The sequence below is a fragment of the Oncorhynchus tshawytscha genome, linkage group LG05 (genome assembly GCF_018296145.1).
Source record: "Oncorhynchus tshawytscha isolate Ot180627B linkage group LG05, Otsh_v2.0, whole genome shotgun sequence".
In the NCBI taxonomy this organism is placed as follows: domain Eukaryota; kingdom Metazoa; phylum Chordata; class Actinopteri; order Salmoniformes; family Salmonidae; genus Oncorhynchus; species Oncorhynchus tshawytscha.
This window is the reverse complement of record NC_056433.1, coordinates 160,439-187,094: the sequence shown is the minus strand read 5'-3', so window position 1 is coordinate 187,094 and position 26,656 is coordinate 160,439. Positions and strand designations below refer to the sequence as shown.

Below are 26,656 nucleotides of genomic sequence, written 5' to 3'. Positions count from 1 at the left end.
CTAATCCCTAATCAACATCCACATCTTCGGTGCCCGGGAATAGTGGCTTAACTGCCTTGCTCACAGGCAGAATGACAGATGTTTACCTTGTCAGCTCGGGAATTCGATCCCGCAACCTTTCAGTTACTGAGACTGCAACTTATGTGGTGCTTGGTACTCTGGCACCCATCCTTCCCCTAAACTGGGCTTTTTTTTAAAGGGTAGCAGACACTAACAACACAATCCATTGGACAAAACTAATATAGACCACAATGGCTTCAAGGGATTCCTTTTATCAATACAAATTCAACAATGGAGCATTTTTATTAGATGTTCTATTAGTGACATGGTGACATTCAACCATATATGTTTCACCCGGGAATATAGCAAAGACGATTTGAAACAAAGAGTTGGATTTAGCTATAAGCTCTGCTACAGCCGATGCCAGCACCAAGATGACAGATTTATTTCACCTTTATTTTACTAGGCAAGTCAGTTAAGAACAAATTCTTATTTTCAATGACGGCCTAGGAACAGTGGGTTAACTGCCTGTTCAAGGGCAGAACGACAGATTTTGTACCTTGTCAGCTCAGGGATTTGAACTTACAACCTTTTGGTTACTAGTCCAATGCTCTAACCACTAGGCTACATTGACAAATATGGGGGCTAGCTAAGTAGGTTATTATTCCTGCAAGCCACCTAACTTTAGTTTATCTACTGAAACCCATATTGGGTGTTCTTGGCTAACATACTGTTAGCATGGAGAGATATCCAATAATTGTTCTGTTTGCTAATTTAGGTAGCCACATCTATGACTAAAAATAGAAGAGGTTTTGCAATCGGATATCCATCTCAATTGTAAAACCCTTTCTCTTTTTATTCGTAGATATGACTACTAAACAGCAAGCTACAACGTTACAATGAGCCACCTAAAGCTAGGTTTACCAGCAAACGTTAGCACGACTGGAGTTGGCTAGCTAGTTAGCCTGGTACTAGCTCACTATGTAACATAATTGACTTGGGTTGACAGTAGTTATGATTATGACTGTGGATGCCTTTCAATCTCACAAAATTATAAGCATGATGAAAGATAGGATTCCAAACAGATGTAAACAACTGTCGTTTAAACTGTACAATAGTGTATAATATATTATATTTTTGTCAGACAATACCGTGTGGTGCCAGGGCTTCTTCCTGGAGTGGATTCCAGATGGAGAGAAAGATAATTCCTTTGCCTGCATGTGTCATTGTAGCAGGACTGTATCCCTGTAAATGGATTTCAAGCAGAAGACTCCAGAAGAGCTGAGTGGCAGTTTGATCATGACAACAATCCTTCCGAAGCTTTAGTATTCCCTGAACTTCACTACACTAATCGTACTGTACGTTTTACTTTGTTTCTTTTTGAATGGCAATTTCATCATGATCTTTCCCGTCATTTGCTGATCACCAGTTCTCTAAGCTACAGATTGTTACACCAGATAATGTGATTTAACCAAAGATTTTTGGTATCCATAACTTGGAGGTACAGGGGAGATATTGTTTAGGTGTAGCACAGAGAATTTTTGATGGGCCTTAGATTGGTCTTTGTCCTCAATTTGTGGAAACAGGAGTCTCAAAATGCTTTGTTCAGTTGCAGGGGTCAGTGACAAAAGTCAGTGAAAAACAAATGTTTTCCAAAAAATATTGCCTAGAGAAGTTCTGAGATTACTGTGTGTTGGTCGTTGGAATTAACCAAACCTACCCCGCCAAACCCCACCAGGCTATGGACAGCCTCCCCACACAGCTCATATATCAGAGCTAGACCATCCCTCCAGCTCACAGGTTGAACAAGTACTTTTATACCGATGGCCCCTCTTTATGGATGATACCATTAACCATGGAGCTTTTTACCCAATATTTGAAAAAGCGTGTGCAAGCAAGGAGGCCTACGAATATGACTCCGTTACACAGCCCTGTCAGGAGGAATGGGCCAAAATTCACCCAACTTATTGTGGGAAGCTTGTGGAAGGCTCCCCGAAAGGTTTGACCCAAGTTAACCTCTAGCAATCCCGTATCCGGGAGCGTAATTATAGCCTCATGCTCATTACCATAACGCAACGTTAACTATTCATGAAAATCGCAAATGAAATGAAAGAAATATATTCACTCACAAGCTTAGCCTTTTGTTAACAACACTGTCATCTCAGATTTTCAAAATATGCTTTTCAACCATAGCTACACAAGCATTTGTGTAAGAGTATTGATAGCTAGCATAGCATTAAGCCTTGCATTCAGCAGGCAACATTTTCACAAAAACAAGAAAAGCATTCAAATAAAATCATTTACCTTTGAAGAACTTCAGATGTTTTATGTTAGATAGCAAATGTTCAGTTTTTCCAAAAAGATTACTTGTGTAGGAGAAATCGCTCCGTTTTGTTCATCACGTTTGGCTAAGAAAAAAATCTGAAAATGCAGTCTCTACAACGCCAAACTTTTTACCAAATTAACTCCATAATATCGACAGAAACATGGCAAACGTTGTTTAGAATCAAGCCTCAAGGTGTTTTTCACATATCTATTCGATGATAAATCATTCGTGGCAGCTGTGTTTCTCCTCGAAGCAAACAAAAAATACACGCAGCTGGAGATTACGCAATAATTGCAACGGAGGACACCAAGCGGCCACCTGGTAGATGTAGTCTCTTAAGGTCAATCTTCCAATGATTTGCCTACAAATACGTCACAATGCTGTCGACACCTTGGGGAAACGACAGAAAGTCTAAGCTCATTCGTGACCCATACACAGCCATATAAGGAGACATTGGAACATAGCGCATTCAAAATCTGGGGCACTTCCTGTATGAAATTTCATTTTGGTTTCGCCTGTACATTAGTTCTGTGGCACTCACAGACAATATCTTTGCAGTTTTGGAAACGTCAGAGTGTTTTCTTTCCAAAGCTGTCAATTATATGCATAATCGAGCATCTTTTCGTGACAAAATATCTTGTTTAAAACGGGAATGTTTTTTTATCCATAAATTAAAATAGCACCCCCTATATCCAAGAAGTTAAACAATTTAAAGGCAATACTACCAAATACTAATTGAGTGAATGTGAACTTCTGACCCACTGGAAATTTGATGAAAGAAATAAAAGCTTAAATAAATCATATTCTCTACTATTATTCTGACATTTCACATTCTTAAAATAAAGTGGTGATTCTAACTGACCTAAAACGGAATTTATACTAGGATTAAATGTCAAAAATTGTGAAAAACTGAGTTAACATACACCTTAGCCAAATACATTTGATATAGAGAGGCTATCTCCCAAATCCACTCTTAAAGATCTGAACATCTTTTATATCAGTAGCAGTCAATCATTCATTATTCTTTATCTATCAGTCTCATCTGAACATCGTAAAATTATTGGTTATCTGCACAAACCCTAGCATAAATTATGAATCATTTATATACAAATTGTCTTAATTATACATTGGGTTACTAACGATACAAAGAAAAATTCACTAGAAGGAAAAGCCGATATGACGGCTTTGTAGACAAAAGAAAAGGGGTGTGCTGTTCAAGAGCGGGAAACTACACTCATAGAAATTGCTAATACTTTACATGAACGACCGCTCATTCGAAAAGAAATTGCAATTCATATTTACGCCCATTTGTCATTGTTGTCTTCTCTGTTGGAATCCTGTCCGTCTGCCGGGGAGAGTCCACAGAGTCTCTCTGGCTGCATTTCCCCGAAGATCAAAGTATTTCGTGGTAACTTCAGAGTACCTGTTACGTTCTCCAGTTTCTGTGTTGCAGTGGGTTTGTATGTGTATGTATTTCAGCAAATGGCTTCCTGGATTCCTGAAGCATCTGATTGGTCAGCCCCATCGCTAATTGGAGCTCTGACCCCTCCCTCTCGTCAGGGGATACAGCTGTCTCTTCATTACCAACTCCTTCTCTAGCTTGATTAAAGCTGGTGTTCCTTCATCAGAAAAAAAGCTTATTTTTATGTCATGTGTTGATTGTTGTGGAGGTCAGTAAAAGTTTTGTGGATATTATTTTGTTGCCTCGCCTTCCGAGGAATGTGTATGCCTGTCACGCCCTGAACATTGAGAGCCATTGTTTCTCTATGGTATAATAGGTCAGGGCGTGAATAGGGAGTGTTACGAATCCCTTTTGGCCCGACAGTCTAGGGGGGATGGTAATGAGACCCGTAACATATCTCATGCAAATTATTATTGTGACAAAGTAAAATTGTGAACGAAATAACCACGACAACAGAAATCTACCGTCAAACTCCAGGTTTATTTATAAACACACGGTAATGGGGGGGGAGCAGGAAAAGGGGCTGAGCTGGACCCAAGGAAAGAAACAATAAATATACAAAAACACCCCTAAGCTAGACTAGCCTACTTTAACAACAGCTAACAAACTAACCAAAAATACAGTGGGTGGTCCGCCCAGTTCTAACTAGTGTATTTCACCTACGGGTAGTGTACGCCCATGGGCGACTTGTCTTGGTTTCCCCTTTTCCCACCAGCAATCAAACACAAACATCATAACCAAAAAACAATACTCACAGGAGATGACAAAGTGATTTGGAGGTGCTCAAACAAAAGAGAGGTTAAGACACAAAGCGAGAGTGAAACACAGAGACCTACAGACATGGCATTTACAGAGAGATTGAGCTCTAGAGCAAACAAATGATGGGGTTTTTAAACCATGGGGAAGGAACTGTGATAGGGTAGGAAATAGGAGGAGGTGTGTCTTCTGATTGATGATTGATTGGGGAGTGATGATTTTCACCTGTGAGGGGAGAAGGAGAGAAAAGAAACACACACACAGGATACACACACACACAGGATAACTGTATCCGTAACAGGGGGTGATCTAGTATTTCTATGTTGTGTTCTAGTTTCTTTTCTATGTTGGTGTTTTGTATGAGTCCCAATTAGAGGCAGCTGGTAATCGTTGTCTCTAATTGGTGATCATATTTCAGTTGTTATTTTACCCACCTGTGTTTGTGGGATATTGTTTATGTTTTGTTGCCTGTTAGCATTTCATTGACTTCACGTTTTGTTCTTTCTTTATCGTTGTCACGTTCTGACCTTAGTTCCTTTGTTTTTGTCTTTGTTTTAGTATGGTCAGGGCGTGAGTTGGGATGGGCAGTCTGTTTGTTTTTCTATGTTGGGCTGAGCTGCCAGAGTCTCCTGTCTGTCCTGAGCTGCCAGAGCCGCCAGTCTGTCCTGAGCTGCCAGAGCCGCCAGTCTGTCCCTGAGCTGCCAGAGCCGTCAGTCTGTCCTGAGCCGTCAGTCAGCCAGGAGCTGCCAGAGCCGTCAGTCAGCCAGGAGCTGCCAGAGCCGCCTGTCACGCCGGCGATGCCAGAATCGCCCTTCACTCCGGAGCTGCCGGAGTCTCCCGCCTATCCGGCGCTGCCGGAGTCTCCCGCCTGTCCGGCACTGCCAGAGTCTCCCGCCTGTCCGGCGCTGCAGGAATCTCCCGTCCGTCTGGCGCTGCCGGATTCTCCCGTCCGCCCGGCGCTGCCGGAATCTCCCATCCGTCCGGCGCTGCCGGAATCTCCCGTCCATTCGGGACCCGTGGCGAGGGTCCCCAGTCCGACGTCGGCGGTGAGGGTCGTCGCTCTTAAGAGGCCACAGAGGCGAATAGAGAGGAGGAGAAGGACTGTTGGAGTTGGAGTGGGGTCCACTTCCCGTGAGCAGAGCCTGTCACCGCGGACAGACACCCACCCAGACCCTCCCCTATAGGTTTAGGTTTTGCGGCCGGAGTTCACACCTTTGGGGGGATACTGTCACGTTCTGACCTTGGTTCCTTTGTTTTGTCTTTGTTTTAGTATGGTCAGGGCGTGAGTTGGGGTGGGCAGTCTGTTTGTTTTTCTATGTTGGTTTTTGAGTTCGGCCTAGTATGGTTCTCAATCAAAGTCAGCTGTCAATTGTTGTCCCTGGTTGAGAATAATACTTAGGTAGCCTGGGTTTCAGTTTTGGGTTGTGGTTGTTTGTCTTCCAAGTCAGTGTTTGTCGCCACACGGGACTGTTTCATTAATTTCACGTTTATTGTTTTGTATTTCGTAGTATTCATTTAATATTTTTAAATAAACAGTATGGACCCTTACAACGCTGCGTTTTGGTCCTCCGATCCTTCTCGCTTCTCCTCCTCAGAAGAGGAGGACGAGATCCCTTACAATTGTTATGTGCGTTTTACTAAATAAATATGTGGAAACCATATCACGCTGCACCTTGGAGTTTTGGACATGGGAAGAAGTAATGGGAGGATGCGAAACCCTTCCTTGGGAAGGGGTGGGATATATATCTCTGGGATATTCGGGACGCGAGTGTCCCAGTGAAATTGCAGGGCGCTAAATTCAAAACAACAGAAATCCCATAATTACAATTCCTCAAACATACAGGTATTTTACACCATTTTAAAGATAAACTTGTTGTAAATCCAATTTCAAAAAGGCTTTACAACGAAAGCACAGCAAATGATTGTTAGGTCAGTACCTAGTCACAGAAAAACACCATTTTCCAGCCAAAGAGAGGAGTCACAAAAAGTACAAATAGAGATAAAATTAATCACAAACCTTTGATGATCTTCATCAGATGACACTCATAGGACTTCATGTTACACAATACATGTATGATTTGTTTGATAAAGTTCATATTTATATTCCAAAATCTCAGTTTACATTGGCGCGTTACCTTCAGTAGTTCCAAAACATCCGGTGATTTTGCAGAGAGCCACATCAATTTACAGAAATACTCATAATAAACATTGCGAAAAGATACAAGTGTTATGCATTGAATTTTAGATCCACTTCTCCTTAATGCAACCGCTGTGTCAGATTTCAAAAAAGCTTTACCGAAAAAGCACACAATGCACAGCGCTCAGACAACAAAACAAGCCATACAGATATCCGCCATTTTGTGGAGTCAACAGAAGTCAGAAATAGCATTATAAATATGCACTTACCTTTGATCTTCATCAGAATGCACTCCCAGGAATCCCAGTTCCACAAATGTTTGAAATGTTCGATAAAGTCCATCATTTATGTCCAAATACCTCCTTTTGTTAGAGCGTTTGGTAAACAAATCCAAACTCACGAAGCGCGGGCATGTCCAGGCGAAAGTTCCGACGAAAAGTTATATTACAGTTCGTAAAAACATGTCAAACGAAGTATAGAATCAATCTTTAGGATGTTTTTAACATAAATATTCAATAATGTTTCAACCGGAGAATTCAATTGTCTTCAGAATTGCAATGGAACGCAAGCTAACTGTCACGTGAGCGCTTGTGATCAGCTCATGCCACTCTGGCAGACCTCTGACTCATTCAGCTCCCATTCCCCCCTCCAACACGGTTCTACAGACTGTTGACATCTAGTGGAAGCCTTAGGAAGTGCAATATGACCCCATAGACAATGTATATTCGATAGGCAATGACTTGAAAAACTACAAACCTCAGATTTCCCACTTCCTGGTTGGATTTTTTCTCAGGTTTTTGCCTGCCATATGAGTTCTGTTATACTCACAGACATCATTCAAACAGTTTTAGAAACTTCAGAGTTTTTTCTATCAATATCCACTAATGATATCCATATTCTATCTTTTAGGACTGAGTAGCAGGCAGTTTACTCTGGGCACCTTGTCCAAGCTACTTAATACTGCCCCCCAGTCCCAAAGAAGTTAATCTGTCTATGCACATTAGGTAAGACCTGGGCAGACCAGCCCCTGTATATTGGTTAGCGCGCCAAGTGCTGCTAACGGTTAGGTAAGTAGTGGGAAGACAGGTAAGGTAGGAGAGGGGACTCTTTAACTTTTACTTCCTTTGCTTTGGTTCTGTCCGGCCCCTTTTCCCCACCTTACCGTATTAAGGAATAATAAATTCCCTGTAAACGGTATTTTGCTCTGCCTCTGTCGTCCTTCCTTGCACCTACGATCACATACTTTTTCACTCCACAGGGTGTTGAGATGTAGCAGGGTGTTGCGTTCCCTCCTCCAAAAGGCGTACGTAACAGTACCATTCAGAAATGTTCTCATAGAATAGATGCTTCAGCGGTTGTCTGTATTCTCATCCTAGGTTTACATAACTTACAGCTGTAAACTAGTAATTTTATGTCTAAGATTTGCTCTTATTCTGTAGGGATCAATAGTCTCAGAGTTTAACCATTTCCAGTCGTGTAGCCAATGCTCCATGTGGTATAGTCTTATCCTTTGGTTGAATTGTAGTTTAATCACTTCACACACCACTGTCACCCGGCATGTTTTGGTCCCAGAAATTCAACCATTTGCAACCTTAGCTTACACCCGGGTTTGCATTGTCTGGTGTGAATTTCATCAGGAGTGGGTTTTATACATTTCAGTAGAAAAGGGGGGTTCCATGACGCCAACGTATTGTCTATGCTCACGTGGGTGTGGCCACTGACTAGTTAATCTTCATAATAACACAGACACTGGACAGAGGAAGATTGGAAAAAAGTTTTATGGACAGACACATCTGTCCCCCGGTGCAAACACGTGGGCCTCACTGCGGTGATGGTCAGCGCTCTTCTTCTGCCGTCCACTCGCCTGACGCAATGTAGCGTCAGGGTAGCCTAGTGGTTAGAGCGTTGGACTAGTAACCGAAAGGTTGCAAGTTCGAATCCCCGAGCTGGTCAATCTGTCGTTCGTTAACCCACTGTTCCTAGGCCGTCATTGAAAATGAGAATTTGTTCTTAACTGACTTGCCTAGTAAAATAAATAAATAAAATGACTCCTGGATGGCTCTCCAGGTCTCCTTAGAGCACTGCACCCACTCCTCCACCGCAGGAGCCTCGGTCTGGCTCTGATGCCATGGTGCCAGAACCGGCTGGTACCCCAACACGCACTCAAATGGTGACATTTTGGTAGAGGAGTGGCTTAGTGAGTTCTGGGCCATTTCTTCCCAGGGGATGTATCTCGCCCACTCCCCTGGCCGGTCCTGGCAATACGACCGCAGAAACCTACCCACTTCCTGGTTCACTCTCTCCACCTGCCCATTACTCTCCAGGTGATAACCAGAGGTCAGGCTGACCGAGACCCCCAGCCGCTCCATAAGTGCCTTCCATACTCTGGACGTAAACTGGGGACCCCGATCAGAAACTGTGTCCTCGGGCACCTGGTAGTGCCGAAAGACATGGGTGAATAGTGCCTCCACAGTCTGCAGGGCCGTAGGGAGACCCGGCAACAGGATAAGACGGCAGGACTTAGAGAACCGATCCACAACGACCACAACGACCGTGTTCCCCTGAGACAGGGGAAGATCCGTAAGAAAATCCACCGATAGATGGGACCATGGCCGTTGTGGAACGGGGAGGGGTTGTAATTTCCCTCGTGGCAAATGCCTAGGAGCCTTACTCTGAGCGCATACCGAACAAGAGGAGACAAAGAATCGCACGTCTCTGACCACTCTGGGATCTATGTTGCCACCAGTCTGACCACTCTGGGATCTATGTTGCCACCAGTCTGACCTCTCTGGGATCTATGTTGCCACTAGTCTGACCGCTCTAGGACATATGGTGCCACCAGTATGACTGCTCTAGGACATATGGTGCCACCAGTCTGACCGCTCTAGGACATAAGGTGCCACCAGCCTGACCGCTCTAGGACATATGGTGCCACCAGTCTGACCGCTCTGGGATCTAATGGTGCCACCAGTCTGCTTGCAGTTGTCAGTTATCGTCAGGTATTTGGATGATAAGGGCTTTATTCAGGAACGTTTCTTGGGCTACTGTGTCAAGTGGGTGAGATGCGCAGTCTGTGTTTGACTTTATGAACTTACATGTTTGAGTTTAAGTTCATAGAGAAACTCGTTGTCCAAACCTACGATGACACAGCTGTAATGGAATGTATCTGCTATTTGTATTTACAGCTAAGTCCCCTCCTGTTCCCTGATTAAGAGGTGATGACTACTCCACTCCACTACCATTGTCAACTTTCTCCTGACATGAACTGAAGCCACTATGTCTGATGTCCCCGCTCATCCACTGGCACATTGAATGTTCCCTCTCCAAGCACTGTGAGTACCCCTATCAATTTTCTTTCATTACTGTATGTAAAGTCAATCACATTATCACACATCAATGATTTTACTCCTTTTGTCTAACTGTGTAGTGTGTTGTGTTATTGTCTTCGCAGTCAAATCCTGTCCTGCACTGAAGTCAAGCCTCTGAACACCTCAACTCATGCCTCATACCCTCATTCAATCACAACTGTGATCTCTTCCCAACACTATGTAAGTAGCCCTCTCATTCCCCTTCCCCATAATATTGTTCTATAAATGTATTTATTAAAGGCTTTAGGATTAAATAATTAGTCTTTGATTATTTTTGAAACACACATTGTCATCTCCATGCGTTCTGCGCCTATACCGTGGGTCTCCCATCCTCCTCAATTTTTCAAGGCACTCCACTGATGCTTCTTATGTAAAGTAAATGCCATGCTTCTAGCCTAATCTCTGGTGATTGATATAAATGTTAATGTTTACAGCAGCTTGAAGCACAGTGTCACTAATTCTTCTGATAGAGGTGGAGGAGCAGGGTTTGAGTGGTTTGCTAATTCTTCTGATTTTAGTTTTTTGTTTGAATGTCACATGACCAAATACAGTGAAATGCCTTTCTTACCAGCTCCAAACCTAACAATAAAGTAATAAATAACAATATAGTACAAAAAATTAGATGAGGTACAACAAAAATACAGGAGAAATAATAAATAACAAGTATTACGAGAACGTAAGAAGAATACTATATACAGATATGTACAGGGACTAGTATAGCATTATATACACAGAGATATGTACAGGGACTAGTATAGCATACTATATACAGATATGTACAGGGACTAGGATAGCATACTACTGTATATACAGATATATGGGTCAGTTCTAATACCATATTTCCAATATGAAGGGATACTGAAGTAATGGAAGTAGATATTGTATATGGGTAATCGTACTATATACAGGGTCAGTTCTAATACCACATTTCCAATGTGCAGGGATACTGGACTGTACAGTGCCTTCAGAAAGTATTCAGACCCCTTCAGTTTTTCCACATTTTGTTACTTTACAGCTTTATTATAAAATTGATAACAAAAAAAATCCTCAGCAATCTACACAAAATACCCCATAACAACAAAGCAACTTAACTTATTTACACAAGTATTCAGATCGAAATGTATCATCCTGTTTCCATTGATCATCCCTGAGATGTTTCCAACACTTGATTGGAGTCCACCTGTGGTCAATTCAATTGATTGGACATGATTTGGAAAGGCACACACCTGTTTATTTAAGGACCCACAGTTGACAGTGCATGTCTGAGCAAAAACCAAGCCATGAGGTCGAAGGAATAGTCCGTAGTGCTCCGAGACAGGATTGTGTCGAGGCACAGATCTGGGGAAGGGTATCAACACATTTCTGCAGCACTGAAGGTCCCTAAGAACAGTGGCCTCCATCAATCTTAAATGGAAGAAGTTTGGATCCACCAAGACCCTTCCTAAAGCTGGCCGCCCAGCCAAACGGAGCAATCGGGGGAGAAGTGTCTTGGTCAGGGAGGTGACTAAGAACCCAATGGTGTCACACCCTGATCTGTTTCACCGGTATTGTACTTGTCTCCACCCCATTCCAGGTGTCACCCATTTTCCCCATTATCCCCTGTGCATTTATACCTGTGTTCTCTGTTTGTCTGTCAGTTCATCTTGTCTCGTCAAGACTACCAGCGTGTTTCCCCCATACTCCTGCTTCTCTGTAGCTCCTGTTTTTCTAGTTTTTTCCAGTATTGACCACTCCACCTGCCCTGAGCCTGCCGTTCTGTACCTGACACTGCCCTGGATTACCGACCTCTGCCTGCCCCTTGTTGTTTTATTAAACATCTGTGATTCGAACTATCTGGGTCTTATCCTGAGAGATGATCACTGTGACAGAGCTCTAGAGTTCCTCTCTGGAGATTGGAGAAGCTTCCAGAAGGACAACCATCTCTGCAGTACTTCACCAATCAGCCCTTTATGGTAGGCAGAAGCTACTCTTCCTGGGATTTATTATGGATCTCAAATAGTTCCTGTCAAGGCAGGAACTACACTTCCTGGGCAATCAAACAAGCAAAGCATCAGTATAGAGACAAAGTAGAGTTGCAATTCAATGGGTCAAACACGAGACGTATGTGGCAGGGTCTACAGTCAATCACAGATGACAATTAGAAAACCAGCCCCGTTGCGGACATCAACGTCTTGCCAGACAACTTAAACAACATCTTTGCTCGCTTTGAGGACAATACAGTGCCACTGACAGTGCCTCACCCACTTCCTGCATTAACATGAATTCATAACCTGCACAGGTATCACAAAACTCGAAAATAGCGATAAAATAAATCACTTACCTTTGGAGATCTTCATCTTTTTGCAATCCAAAGGGTCCCAGTTACACAATGAATGGTCATTTTGTTCGATAAAGTCCTTCTTTATATCCCCAAAAAGTAAGTTTAGTTGCCGCACTTCATTCAATAATCCACTGGTTTCCCCTTGTTCAAAATGCATACAAAATTAATCCCAAATGTTACCAATATACTTTGTCCAAACAAGTCAAACAACGTTCCTAATCAATCCTCAGGTACCATAATATGTAAATAAACGATACAATTTAAGACAGAAAATAGTATGTTAATTCCCGGAGATAAATAACCAAGTGCGCACTCAATGGAGCGCCCCACAAACATTTTCCAACCAAGCAGAGGCATAACGAAAGTCAGAAACAGCGATAAAATAAATCACTTACCTTTGAAGATCTTCATCTTTTTGCAATCCAAAGGGTACCAGTTACACAATGAATGGTCGTTTTGTTCAATAAAGTCTGTTTATATCACAAAACTGTCTGTTTATTTGGCGCGTTTGATTCAGAAACACACCTGTTCCAACTCGCCCAACATGCCTACAAAGGAATCTAAAAAGTTACATGTAAACTTTGTCCGAACAATTCAAACAACGTTTCTAATCCAACTTCAGGTACCCTAATATGTAAATAATCAATCAAATTTACGTCGGAATAAACTGCGTTCAATACCGGAGAAAAAGAACTCGAGTCCTTCTGAGGGATGCTTCAACAGAATATGAATACTTCTTCATTTTTCATGAAACCATTTCTAAAGACTTTTGACATCTAGTAGAAGTCATAGGAACTGCAATCTGGGTCCTAATTATTAGACTTTTCCATAGAAAAGCATTGAAAAGTACAATGACCTCAATCCTGGATGGATTGTCCTCGGGGTTTCACCTGCCAAAAAAGTTCTGTTATTAAAGCTAGTGAGGGAGATAAGTGTTTCCAGTTTCAGAGATTTTTGTAGTTCGTTCCAGTCATTGGCAGCAGAGAACTGGAAGGAGAGGCGGCCAAAGAAAGAATTGGTTTTGGGGGTGACTAGAGAGATATACATGCTGGAGCGTGTGCTACAGGTGGGAGATGCTATGGTGTCCAGCGAGCTGAGATAAGGGGGGACTTTACCTAGCAGGGTCTTGTAGATGACATGGAGCCAGTGGGTTTGGCGACGAGTATGAAGCGAGGGCCAGCCAACGAGAGCGTACAGGTCGCAATGGTGGGTAGTATATGGGGCTTTGGTGACAAAACGGATTGCACTGTGATAGACTGCATCCAATTTGTTGAGTAGGGTATTGGAGGCTACTTTGTAAATGACATCGCCAAAGTTGAGGATTGGTAGGATGGTCAGTTTTACAAGGGTATGTTTGGCAGCATGAGTGAAGGATGCTTTGTTGCGAAATAGGAAGCCAATTCTAGATTTAACTTTGGATTGGAGATGTTTGATATGGGTCTGGAAGGAGAGTTTACAGTCTAACCAGACACCTAAGTATTTGTAGTTGTCCACGTATTCTAAGTCAGAGCCGTCCAGAGTAGTGATGTTGGACAGGCGGGTAGGTGCAGGTAGCGATCGGTTGAAGAGCATGCATTTAGTTTTACTTGTATTTAAGAGCAATTGGAGGCCACGGAAGGAGAGTTGTATGGCATTGAAGCTTGCCTGGAGGGTTGTTAACACAGTGTCCAAAGAAGGGCCGGAAGTATACAGAATGGTGTCGTCTGCGTAGAGGTGGATCAGAGACTCACCAGCAGCAAGAGCGACCTCATTGATGTATACAGAGAAGAGAGTCGGTCCAAGAATTGAACCCTGTGGCACCCCCATAGAGACTGCCAGAGGTCCGGACAGCAGACCCTCCGATTTGAAACACTGAACTCTATCAGAGAAGTAGTTGGTGAACCAGGCGAGGTAATCATTTGAGAAACCAAGGCTGTCGAGTCTGCCGATGAGGATGTGGTGATTGACAGAGTCGAAAGCCTTGGCCAGATCAATGAATACGGCTGCACAGTAATGTTTCTTATCGATGGCGGTTAAGATATCGTTTAGGACCTTGAGCGTGGCTGAGGTGCACCCATGACCAGCTCTGAAACCAGATTGCATAGCAGAGAAGGTATGGTGAGATTCGAAATGGTCGGTAATCTGTTTGTTGACTTGGCTTTCGAAAACCTTAGAAAGGCACGGTAGGATAGGTATAGGTCTGTAGCAGTTTGGGTCAAGAGTGTCCCCCCCTTTGAAGAGGGGGATGACCGCAGCTGCTTTCCAATCTTTGGGAATCTCAGACGACACGAAAGAGAGGTTGAACAGGCTAGTAATAGGGGTGGCAACAATTTCAGCAGATAATTTTAGAAAGAAAGGGTCCAGATTGTCTAGCCCGGCTGATTTGTAGGGGTCCAGATTTTGCAGCTCTTTCAGAACATCAGCTGAATGGATTTGGGAGAAGGAGAAATGGGGAAGGCTTGGGCGAGTTGCTGTTGACCGGGGTAGGAGTAGCCAGGTGGAAAGCATGGCCAGCCGTAGAAAAATGCTTATTGAAATTCTCAATTATGGTGGATTTATCAGTGGTGACAGTGTTTCCTATCTTCAGTGCAGTGGGCAGCTGGGAGGAGGTGTTCTTATTCTCCATGGACTTTACAGTGTCCCAGAACTTTTTGAGTTAGTGTTGCAGGAAGCAAATTTCTGCTTGAAAAAGCTAGCCTTGGCTTTTCTAACTGCCTGTGTATAATGGTTTCTAGCTTCCCTGAACAGCTGCATATCACGGGGCTGTTCGATGCTAATGCAGAACGCCATAGGATGTTTTTGTGTTGGTTCAGGGCAATCAGGTCTGGGGAGAACCAAGGGCTATATCTGTTCCTGGTTCTAAATTTCTTGAATGGGGCATGTTTATTTAAGATGGTTCGGAAGGCATTTAAAAAAAATATCCAGGCATCATCTACTGACGGGATGAGATCAATATCCTTCCAGGATACCCCGGCCAGGTCGATTAGAAAGGCCTGCTCGCAGAAGTGTTTCAGGGAGCGTTTTACAGTGATGAGTGGAGGTCGTTTGACCGCTGACCCATTACAGATGCAGGCAATGAGGCAGTGATCGCTGAGATCTTGGTTGAAGACAGCAGAGGTGTATTTAGAGGGGAAGTTGGTTAGGATGATATCTATGAGGGTGCCCGCGTTTAAGGCTTTGGGGAGGTACCTGGTAGGTTCATTGATAATTTGTGTGAGATTGAGGGCATCAAGTTTAGATTGTAGGATGGCTGGGGTGCATGTAGGTGCATTAAGCATGTTCCAGTTTAGGTCGCCTAGCAGCACAAACTCTGAAGATAGATGGGGGGCAATCAGTTCACATATGGTGTCCAGATCACAGCTGGGGGCAGAGGGTGGTCTATAGCAGGCGGCAACGGTGAGAGACTTGTTTTTAGAGAGGTGGATTTTTAAAAGTAAAAGTTCAAATTGTTTGGGTACAGACCTGGATAGTAGGACAGAACTCTGCAGGCTATCTTTGCAGTAGATTGCAACACCGCCCCCTTTGGCAGTTCTATCTTGTCTGAAAATGTTGTAGTTTGGAATTAAAATTTCTGAATTTTTGGTGGTCTTCCTAAGCCAGGATTCAGACACAGCTAGAACATCCGGGTTGGCAGAGTGTGCTAAAGCAGTGAATAGGTCAAACTTAGGGAGGAGGCTTCTAATGTTAACATGCATGAAACCAAGGCTATTACGGTTACAGAAGTCGTCAAAAGAGAGCGCCTGGGGAATAGGAGTGGAGCTAGGCACTGCAGGGCCTGGATTCACCTCTACATCGCCAGAGGAACATAGGAGGAGTAGAATAAGGGTACGGCTAAAAGCTATGAGAATTGGTCTGGAACGTCTGGAACATAGAGTAAAATTAGGTTTCTGGGGGCGGTAAAATAGCATCAAGGTATAATGTACAGACAAAGGTATGGTAGTATGTGAATACAGTGGAGGTAAACCTAGGTATTGAGTGATGAAGAGAGAGATATTGGCTCTAGAAACATCATTGAAACCAGGAGGTGTCATTGCATGTGTGGGTGGTGGAACTAATAGGTTGGATAAGGTATAGTGAGCAGGACTAGAGGCTCTACAGTGAAATAAGCCAATAAACACTAACCAGAACAGCAATGGACAAGACATATTGACATTAAGGAGAGGCATGCTTAGTCGAGTGATCAAAAGGGTCCAGTGAGTGGAGAGGTTGGTTGGGGGTCACGGCGATTTAGACAGCTAGCCAGGCCATCGGTAGCAAGCTAGCATAGGATGGAGGTCTGTTGTTAGCCACCTCTTGCGTTCCGTCAGTAGATTAGTGGGGTTCCGTGTGGTAGAGGGGATTAATCCAAATCACACAACAACAACAAAAATAAAAACAATAGATATAGTTATAGAGGCCCAAGAAGAAAACATAATAATAATAAAAATAAATAAATTAATAACCTCAATAAATCACACATGTAAGATACAAAATTAAAGCTACACTCATGGGGGATCCAGCCAACATATCAGATTTTAAAAAGGCTTTTTGGCAAAAGCATAAGAAGCTATTATCTGATGATAGCACAACAGTAAACAAAGAGAGTAGCATATTTCAAACCTGCAGGCGCTACACAAAACGTAGAAATAAAATATAAATCATGCCTTACCTTTGACGAGCTTCTTTTGTTGGCACTCCAATATGTCCCATAAACATCACAATTGGTCCTTTTGTTCGATTAATTCCTCCCATATATATCCAAAAAGTCCATTTATTTGGCCCGTTTGATCCAGAAAAAAACAGCTTCCAATTTGCGCAACGTCACTACAAAATATCTCAAAAGTTACCTGTAAACTTTGCCAAAACATTTCAAACTACTTTTGTAATTCAACTTTAGGTATTTTTAAACGTTAATAATCGATCAAATTGAAGACGGGTCTATCTGTGTTCAATACAGGAAGACAACAAACCAACGCTACATTTCAAGACTTGCGCAACTCTCAACAGTGTTACCCAGTTCCTAGATGGCCATACTTCTTCATTGCACAAAGAAATAACCTCAACCAAATTCCAAAGACTGGTGACATCCAGTGGAAGTGGTAGGAACTGCAAACAAGTGCCTAAGAAATATTGTTTCCCAATGAGAACTCACTGAACAGACAGAGACCTCAAAAAAATCTGAATGGTTAGTCCTCGGGGTTTTGCCTGCTACATAAGTTATGTTATACTCACATGATTCAAACAGTTTTAGAAACTTCAGAGGGTTATCTATCCATATCTACTCTTATATTCTTGGCATGAGTAGCAGGAAGTTGAAATTGGGCACGCTATTTATCCAAAAGTGAAAATGCTGCCCCCCATACCTTAAGAAGTTAATAGAGTGGGTTAGATCTGCTCTATACCAATTAGCATACCCCCTGAGTCTATTCCCTGTTTCACACCTGGTAGTTGGTGGATGGGACTAGCAGCTCTCTGTAACCTAGAGCACAACCAGTGGGTCCGTCTCCTCTATAACATGTTTCTTGTAGGATGACAATGTCTGTATTTCTGATTTATTTGATGCAATCGAGGTTCCTGCTCTTTAAGCCAAAGACAAATGACACCAGTCCTTGTATATTCCAAGATGAGATGGTGAAGGCTTTGTGTTCCATAGTGTCTAGTGTTGTTTTGGTGTGGTTTAGGCCGGGACCATTGCAGTAGGTGTGCGCAGAGCATGTTGAGCATCTGATACATACCTCTTAGGTCACAGGATGGGGCTTGGGTGGGTGTAATAGTGGGGGTTGGGCCTGTTGCTCTCCTCACGGCCTTATGTGCGGCTGTGATGTTGATGTCTTTGCTGCAGGGGCATGGGGCATGGGGGATAGAAGGGGCATAGGTCTGATCTGGGGGGGACTATTTAGAGTGTGGCCAGGGTTTGTTTGGGGTGGTCTCAGCTGGGTGGGGAGTGGCTGGTGAAGCTGTGGTCTGGGTGTGGGTCCTCTTAGAGTGGGTTCTCTCGGTGCAGGTCCTTCAGGAGGGGGTCTCGCAGGTCTGAGAGGGAGTCTCGTGGTCAGGGAGGGGTGTCCTTTGCTCTGTTGCCCGTGTGTCAAGTGCTGGGGCTGAGGTTGAGGGTGACGTCCTGGCAAAAGTTGGGAATTCTGCCTTGTAGAGGTGAACCTGGTTGTGAAGGCTATTCGAATCCAGGGTGGAGTGGTGGGCCTGGAAGACGTTCGGTTTTGAGGCACAGTCACGGGAAATGCTTGCATTCACCCACTGGACGGTGTCTTTTCGTGGTAGCAGTGTGAAGAACTTTGTGTGCATTGTGTAAAGTGGAAGAAGCTCTTTCAAACACTCCCTTGCATGCTGTGGCCACCCTTTCCTGCTGGGCCCTCAGGTCGTTTGTGCCCGTGTGAATTATGATGTGACTGGGGGATCCTAGTCTTTCCTCTGACAACAGCTCCAGGGGCATGCCTAGTGTTTGGACACCAGAGTTTAGCCACTTTGTGTTTGGGGAAAAGTTTATATTCTCCTGAATGTATTTGCCATTTGATTCAATGAAGAGCACAATCTCTGGCTTTTATGTGTCCTCAATGGATGTGTGGGGTTTGTCAGGAGGGATATCTGGGGAGCTGACAGGGGGGCTGTTAGGAGGAGGTAGGGTCTGTTGGGTTGGTGGGTCCTGTGTCGTCTGTCCCATTGTGGTGTTGAGGTTTTGGTCTGGGTCTGACGTGGGCTGTTCTGCTGGCTTCTCTGGGGGAGTGTCCTGCTCTCTGTCACATCTCAACTTTCACACCTTCTCCTTCAGTGCTGTTAGCTGTGCCAAGTGTTCCTCTCCCTCCTCCTTCAGTTCTCTCACCTCAGTCTGTTGTTTAGCCAGCTCTCTCAGACAGCTGTCCATCTCCACCTTCAGCCCTTCGGGACTTGTTCGTAGGGTGTTGTTGTGCTGGTCTGTTTTGAGGTTTGTTCTGTATTGTATGGACTAGCTCTCTGAGCTCCACCATGTCTCTCTCCAGCTCTCTGAGCTCCACCATGTCTCTCCCCAGCTCTCTGAGCTCCACCATGTCTCTCTCCAGCTCTCTGAGCTCCACCATGTCTCTCTCCAGCTCTGTGAATGTATCCCTCTCAGTAATGGAGGAGCAGTGCAGTTGTGGGACCTGGGTGTCTGCAGGACACTGACCTTGTCTGCAGGACAGACTGAAGAGGTGTGATCAGACTCACTCAGGATGGGGGAGTCGTCACAGAGAGAGAGAGAGCTTTTCCTTTGATTCTGTAAAAGTACTGCTGGAACTGCTTAAAGATGCCCTGCACCATTACTGTCCCATACTTGTACACGTTGACAGAGGTTGTTTTTATTTTTATTTAACCTTTATTTAACTAGGCAAGTCAGTTAAGAACAAATTCTTATTTACATTGACAGCCTACCAAAAGGAAAATGGCCTCCTGCGGGGACGGGGGCTGGGATTAAAAATAAATAACATATACATATAGGACAAAACACACATCACGACCAGAGAGACACCACAACACCACATAAAGACATTCCCAGAGGAATACCTATGTAAGAATGCTGTTCATCGACTACAGCTCAGCCTTCAACACCATAGTTCCCTCCAAGCTCATCATCAAGCTGGATTCCCTGGGTGTCAACCCCGCCCTGTGCAACTGGATGCTGGAGTTCCTGACGAGCCGCCCCCAGATGGTAAAGGTAGGAAACAACATCTCCACTCCGCTGATCCTCAACACTGCGGCCCCACAAGGGTGCGTGCTCAGCCCCCTCCTGTACTCACTGTTCACCCATGACTGTGTGGCCATGCACGTCTCCAACTCAATCATCAAGTTTGCAGACAACGCAACAGTAGTATGCTTGATTACCGAAAATTATGAGACAGCCTATAGGGAGGAGGTGAGGGTATTCAAAATGTGTGGTGTCAGAAAAACATCCTCTCATTCAACGTCAATAAAACAAAGGAGATGATCGTGGACTTCAGGAAACAGAATAGGGACAGGACAGCAGTGGAGAAGGTGGAAAGTTTTAAGTTCCTCGGTGTACACATTACTGACAAACTGAAATGGTCCATCCACACAGACAGTGTGGTGAAGAAGGCACAACAGCGCCTCCTCAACCTCAGGAGGCTGAAGAAATTTGTCTTGTCACCTAAAATCCTCACAAACCTTTACAGATGCGCAATTGAGAGCATCCTGTCAGGCTGCATCACCGCCTGGTATGGCAACTGCACCGCCCATAACCGCAGAGCTCTCCAGAAGGTGGTGAGGTCTGCACAGTGCATCACCGGGGGCAAACTACCTGCCCTCCAGGACACCTACACCACCCTGGGTGGTTCTGACCTAGAATATGTGGACAACTATAAATACCTAGGTGTCTGGCTAGACTGTAAACTCTCCTTCCAGACTCATATTAAACATCTCCAATCCAAAATCAAATCTAGAATCAACTTTCTATTTCGCAACAAAACCTCCTTCACTCACACTGCCAAACTTACCCTAGTAAAACGGACTATGCTACCGATCCTCGACTTCGAGGTCATCTACAAAATAGCTTCCAATACTCTATTCAGCAAACTGGATGCAGTCTATAACAGTGCCGATCCGTTTTGTTACCAAATCACCTTATACCACCCACCACTGCGACCTGTATGCTCTAGTCAGCTGGCCTCGCTACATATTCGTCGCCAGAGCCACTGGCTCTAGGTCATCTATAAGTCTATGCTAGATAAAGCTCCACCTTATCTCAGTTCACTGGTCCCGATAACAAAACCCACCCATAGCACACGTTCCAGCAGGTATATCTCACTGATCATCCCCGAAGCCTACACCTCATTTGGCCACCTTTCCTTCCAGTTCTCTGCTGCCAGTGACTGGAACGAATTGCAAAAATCGCTGAAGCTGGAGACTTATATTTCCCAACTTTAAACATCAGCTATCTGAGCAGCTAACCGATCTCTGCAGCTGTACATAGTCCATCTGTAAATAGCCCACCCAATCTACCTACCTCATCCCCATATTTTTTTAATTTACTTTTATTTACTTCTCTGCTTTTTTTTGCACACCAGTATCTCTACTTGCACATCATCATCTGCTCATTTATCACTCCAGTGTTAATATGCTAAATTGTAATTCTTCTCTACTATGGCCTATTTATTGCCTACCTCCTCATGCCTTTTGCACACACTGTACATACACTTTTTTTTCTACTGCGTCATTGACTTGTTTATTGTGTTTAAATATTGGCTTGTTTACTGTTTATTCCATGTTATTCCATGTGTAACTCTGTGGTGTTGTCTGTGTCACACTGCTTTGCTTTATCTTGGCCAGGTCGCAGTTGTAAAAGAGGACTTGATCTCAACTAGCCTACCTGGTTTAAAGAAAGGTGAAATAAATAACACATTTAAAAGGATTAGTTTGGCAGCTGGGGTGAACGAGGAGCGATTACGATAGAGGAAACCTAGATTTAAGGGGCCAGCTGAGTATAAGACTATCATCTGCATATAAATGGATGAGAGAGCTTCCTACTGCCTGTGCTGTGTCGTTGATGTAAATTTACGACACAGCAGTCTGGCCACTACCATAAAGGACTGAATGGTGGAGTGCTGTAGAGATGCTTGTCATTCTGGAAATTTCTCCCACCTCCACATAGGAACTCTGGAGCTCTGTCAGAGTGACCATCGGGTTCTTGGTCACCTCCCTGACCAAGGCCCTTCTCCCCCAATTGCTTGGTGGTCTTGGTGGTTCCAAACTTCTACAATTTAAGACTGATGGAGGCCACTGTGTCCTTGGGGACCTTCAATGCTCCAGAAATGTTTTGGTACCCTTCCCCAAATCTGTGCCTCGACACAAACTGGTCTAGGAGTTCTACAGACTATTCCTTTGACCTCATGGCTTGGTTTTTGCTCTGACATTCACTGTCAACTGTGGGACCTCATATAGACAGATGTGTGCCTTTCCAAATCATGTCCAATCAATTGAATTTACAACAAGTTGACTCCAATCAAGTTGTAGAAACATCTCAAGGATGATCAATGGAAACAGAAAGCAGCTGAGCTCTATTTCAAGTATCATAGCAAAGGGTCTGAATACTTAGGCAATTAAGGTATCTGTTTTTAATATTATTATTATATATTACATTTTTTATTTTACCCCTTTTTCTCCCCAATTTCAGCGTACCCAATTGTTTTAGTAGATACTATCTTATCTCATCGCTACAACTCCCGTACGTGCTCGGGAGAGAAGAAGGTTGAAAGTCATGCGTCCTCCGATACACAACCCAACCAAGCCGCAATGCTTCTTAACACAGCGCGCATCCAACCCGGAAGCCAGCCGCACCAATGTGTCGGAGGAAACACAGTGCTCCTGGCAACCTTGGTTAGCATGCACTGCGCCCGGCCCGCCACAGGAGTCGCTGGTGCGCGATGAGACAAGGATATCCCTACTGGCCAAGCTCTCCCTAACCTGGACGACGCTGGGCCAATTGTGCGTCGCCCCACGGACCTCCCGGTCATGGCCGATTGGATGCAAACCCAGAGTCTCTGGTGGCATAGCTGGCGCTGCAGTACAGCGCCCTTAACCACTGCTCCACCCGGGAGGCCCCCTGTTTTTAATTTTTAATACATTTGCAAAAATGTCTACCTTTTTTCGCTTTCTCATTATGGGGGACTCTGTGTAGATCGCTGAGGATTTGTCTTTTTTTCATCAATTTTAGAATAAGGCTGTAATGTAACAAAATGTGGAAAAAGTCAAGGGGTCTGAATTTTTTCAGAAGGCACTGTACTTTTGAAGCCAAAAAAGAAAAGACAATAATCTGTACATCATTTTGTTGTATTAATCTAAGTAAATAAGCTACCAAGCCGCTAGGACAGAACAGACCTGGCTGCAACTTCAATTAGCAGTGAAGTGTGAAGTCAGTTGTGTAAAAACTCTTGAGCCTAACAATAGCAGCAGAAGCATTTGAATCCCCATCCTCTGCACAGAGATAAAAAGAAAACACTGCACAATCTGGTTTCCGCTCAGGTTATGGATGTGTTACTGCAAACTTAAAGGTCCTAAATGATGTCATCATTGCCCTTTATTCTAAGCAATGTTGTGCTGCTATTTTTATTGACTTGGCCAAAGCTTTTGATACGGTAGATCATTCCATTTTTATGGGCCGGCTAAGGAGAATTGGTGTCTCAGACTGGGGCGAAGGTTCACCTTCCAGCAGGACAACGACCCTAAACACACAGCCAAGACAATGCAGGATTGGTTTCGGGAGAAGTCTCTTTGCAACAATGCTGCCCATCCAACCTGACAACTTGAGAGGATTTGCAGGGAAGAATGGGAGAAACTCCTCAAGTACAGGTGTGCCAAGCTTGTAGCATTATACCCAAGAATACTTAAGGCTGTAATCACTGCCAAATGTGCTTCAACTAAGCACTGAGTACAGGGTCTGAATACTTATGAAAATGTCATTTAAATTTTGTGTTTTTTTTTATAAATTAGCAAAAAATGTATAAAAACTGTTTTTTTCTTTGTCATTATGGGGTAATGTGGGTAGATTGATGACAGGGGGAAAAATAATTTAATACATTTTAGAATAAGGCTGTAACCTAACAAAATGTGGAAAAAATCAAGGGGTTGGAATACTTTCCGGAGGCACTGTAGTTTCAGACTGAACATTACTCACTCAGTTTTGTGTTGGATGGTATTTCCAGGTTCCACTGTGTTTCTTCTGCAGATTTTGGTTTGTTGGAAGTTTTTTTCTTGATAGTCTTTTTTAGTAATAATCCATTCAGTTAATTTTGTCCAAAATCAAGGTTTTACGTATGGAATTTCGATTTGGATTGAAGGTTTTGATGTGGAGGTTAGTATCCTGTATAAATCCTTGTGACAAAATCCAAGTTTATAACTTTAATTCAAAATTTAATTTTTGAAGAACTCAGGGGCCCATGGGCTCATGACCTCTCTTTCTTGCTCTATATTTCTCTCCTTCCCGACCCCCTCATCTCTCGTTCCTGCCCCACCGCTCTCTCTCTCTTTCTCTCCTTGCCCCACCTCCCTCCACTCCCTCTCTCCCTCCATCTCTCCCCTCCCCCTCCCTCTCTTCCTCCCCGCCCTCTCTCCCTCTCTCCCTCTCTCTTCTCTCTCTCTAGGTGTTTTATTAATAATTCTCTCTCTCCGCTACAGTTGGAAGTTTTTCCCTTCAGAAGATAACTTTCTAGAAGTTTCTATAAATTAATAAGAGTGTGTTTCCCTGTGAAGCCTGAAGCTTTGAAGCAGGCGTATTGATCTAGCAGGTGAGTCGGCAGGACGGATCACGACTTCAAACATAATCCAATGTTCCAAAGTCCTGAACAATACCATATTATACTGCCATACCACTCACCTAAACTGTGTGCGTCTCTGTGTGTGTGTGTGGACGTTTTTAACTGTACTTGTGGGGACCACAAGTTCCCACAAGAATAGTATGAAAACAAAAATTTGACCAACTGACTACATTTTGTTAGTCCCAACAGGGTCAAATGCTATTTCTAAGTGTCAAGGTTAGAATTAGTGTTAGGGTTTGAATTAGGTTTAGGGTTAGGAACTAGGGTTAGTTTTAGGGTCAGGGTTGGGAGTTAGGGTTAGTTTTAGGGTTAGGAGCTAGGGTTAGTTTTAGGGTTAATACCTAAGGTTAGTTTTAGGGTCAGGATTAGGAGCTAGGGTTAGTTTTAGGGTTAGGAGCTAGGGTTAGTTTTAGGAGCTAGGGTTAGGGTTAGGAGCTAGGGTTAGTTTTAGGGTTAGGAGCTAGGGTTAGTTTTAGGGTTAGGAGCTAGGGTTAGTTTTAGGGTTAGGAGCTAGGGTTAGTTTTAGGGTTAGGAGCTAGGGTTAGATTTAGGGTTAGGAGCTAGGGTTAGTTTTAGGCTTAGGAGCTAGGGTTAGATTTAGGGTTAGGAGCTAGGGTTAGTTTTAGGGTTACGAGCTAGGGTTAGATTCAGGGTTAGGAGCTAGGGTTAGTTTTAGGGTTAGGAGCTATGGTTAGTTTTAGGAGCTAGGGTTAGTTTTAGGAGCTAGGGTTAGTTTTAGGACCTATGGTTAGTTTTAGGACCTATGGTTAGTTTTAGGGTTAGGAGCTAGGGTTAGTTTTAGGGTTAGGAGCTAGGGTTAGTTTTAGGGTTAGGAGCTAGGGTTAGATTTAGGGTTAGGAGCTAGGGTTAGGAGCTAGGGTTAGTTTTAGGAGCTAGGGTTAGTTTTAGGAGCTAGGGTTAGTTTTAGGAGCTAGGGTTAGTTTTAGGGTTAGGAGCTATGGTTAGTTTTAGGGTTAGGAGCTAGGGTTATTTTTAGGGTTAGGAGCTATGGTTAGTTTTAGGGTTAGGAGCTAGGGTTAGTTTTAGGGTTAGGAGCTAGGGTTAGTTTTAGGGTTAGGAGCTAGGGTTAGTTTTAGGGTTAGGAGCTAGGGTTAGTTTTAGGGTTAGGAGCCAGGGTTAGTTTTAGGGTTAGGAGCTAGGGTTAGTTTTAGGGTCAGGGTTAGGAGCTAGGGTTAGTTTTAGGGTTAGGAGCTAGGGTTAGTTTTAGGGTTAGGACCTAGGGTTAGTTTTTGGGTCAGGGTTAGGAGCTAGGGTTAGTTTTAGGGTTAGGAGCTAGGGTTAGTTTTAGGGTTAGCTAGGGAGTTTTAGGGGGTTAGTTTTAGGGTTAGGAGCTACGGTTAGTTTTAGGGTCAGGGTTAGGAGCTAGGGTTAGTTTTAGGGTTAGGAGCTAGGGTTAGTTTTAGGGTCAGAGTTAGGAGCTAGGGTTAGTTTTTGGGTATGGGTTAGGGGTACTGTTAGTGTTCGGTTTAAATCAAATCAAATTGTATTGGTAACATACACATACAGTGCCTTGCGAAAGTATTCGGCCCCCTTGAACTTTGCGACCTTTTGCCACATTTCAGGGTTCAAACATAAAGATATAAAACTGTATTTTTTTGTGAAGAATCAACAACAAGTGGGACACAATCATGAAGTGGAACGACATTTATTGGATATTTCAAACTTTTTTAACAGCTCAAAAACTGAAAAATTGGGCGTGCAAAATTATTCAGCCCCTTTACTTTCAGTGTAGCAAACTCTCTCCAGAAGTTCAGTGAGGATCTCTGAATGATCCAATGTTGACCTAAATGACTCTGAATGAATGACCTAAATGAATATTATCGCTTGCACAGTGCTCCTTGGGATGTTTAAAGCTTGGGAAATCTTTTTGTATCCAAATCCGGCTTTAAACTTCTTCACAACAGTATCTCGGACCTGCCTGGTGTGTTCCTTGTTCTTCATGATGCTCTCTGCGCTTTTAACGGACCTCTGAGACTATCACAGTGCAGGTGCATTTATACGGAGACTTGATT

General features: G+C 43.6%; 1 long non-coding RNA gene across 1 annotated transcript in view; it reads right to left on the bottom strand.

Annotated features, from left to right (window-relative positions):
• The window catches only part of LOC112235868, a 31,277-nt gene extending 6,961 nt beyond the window's left edge, over positions 1 to 24,316 (bottom strand). The window contains exon 1 of the long non-coding RNA XR_002951131.2: positions 23,984 to 24,316. This is a non-coding gene — a long non-coding RNA (uncharacterized LOC112235868). The remainder of the gene's footprint in view (positions 1 to 23,983) is intronic.
• Between the last annotated feature and the right edge of the window lie 2,340 nt (positions 24,317 to 26,656).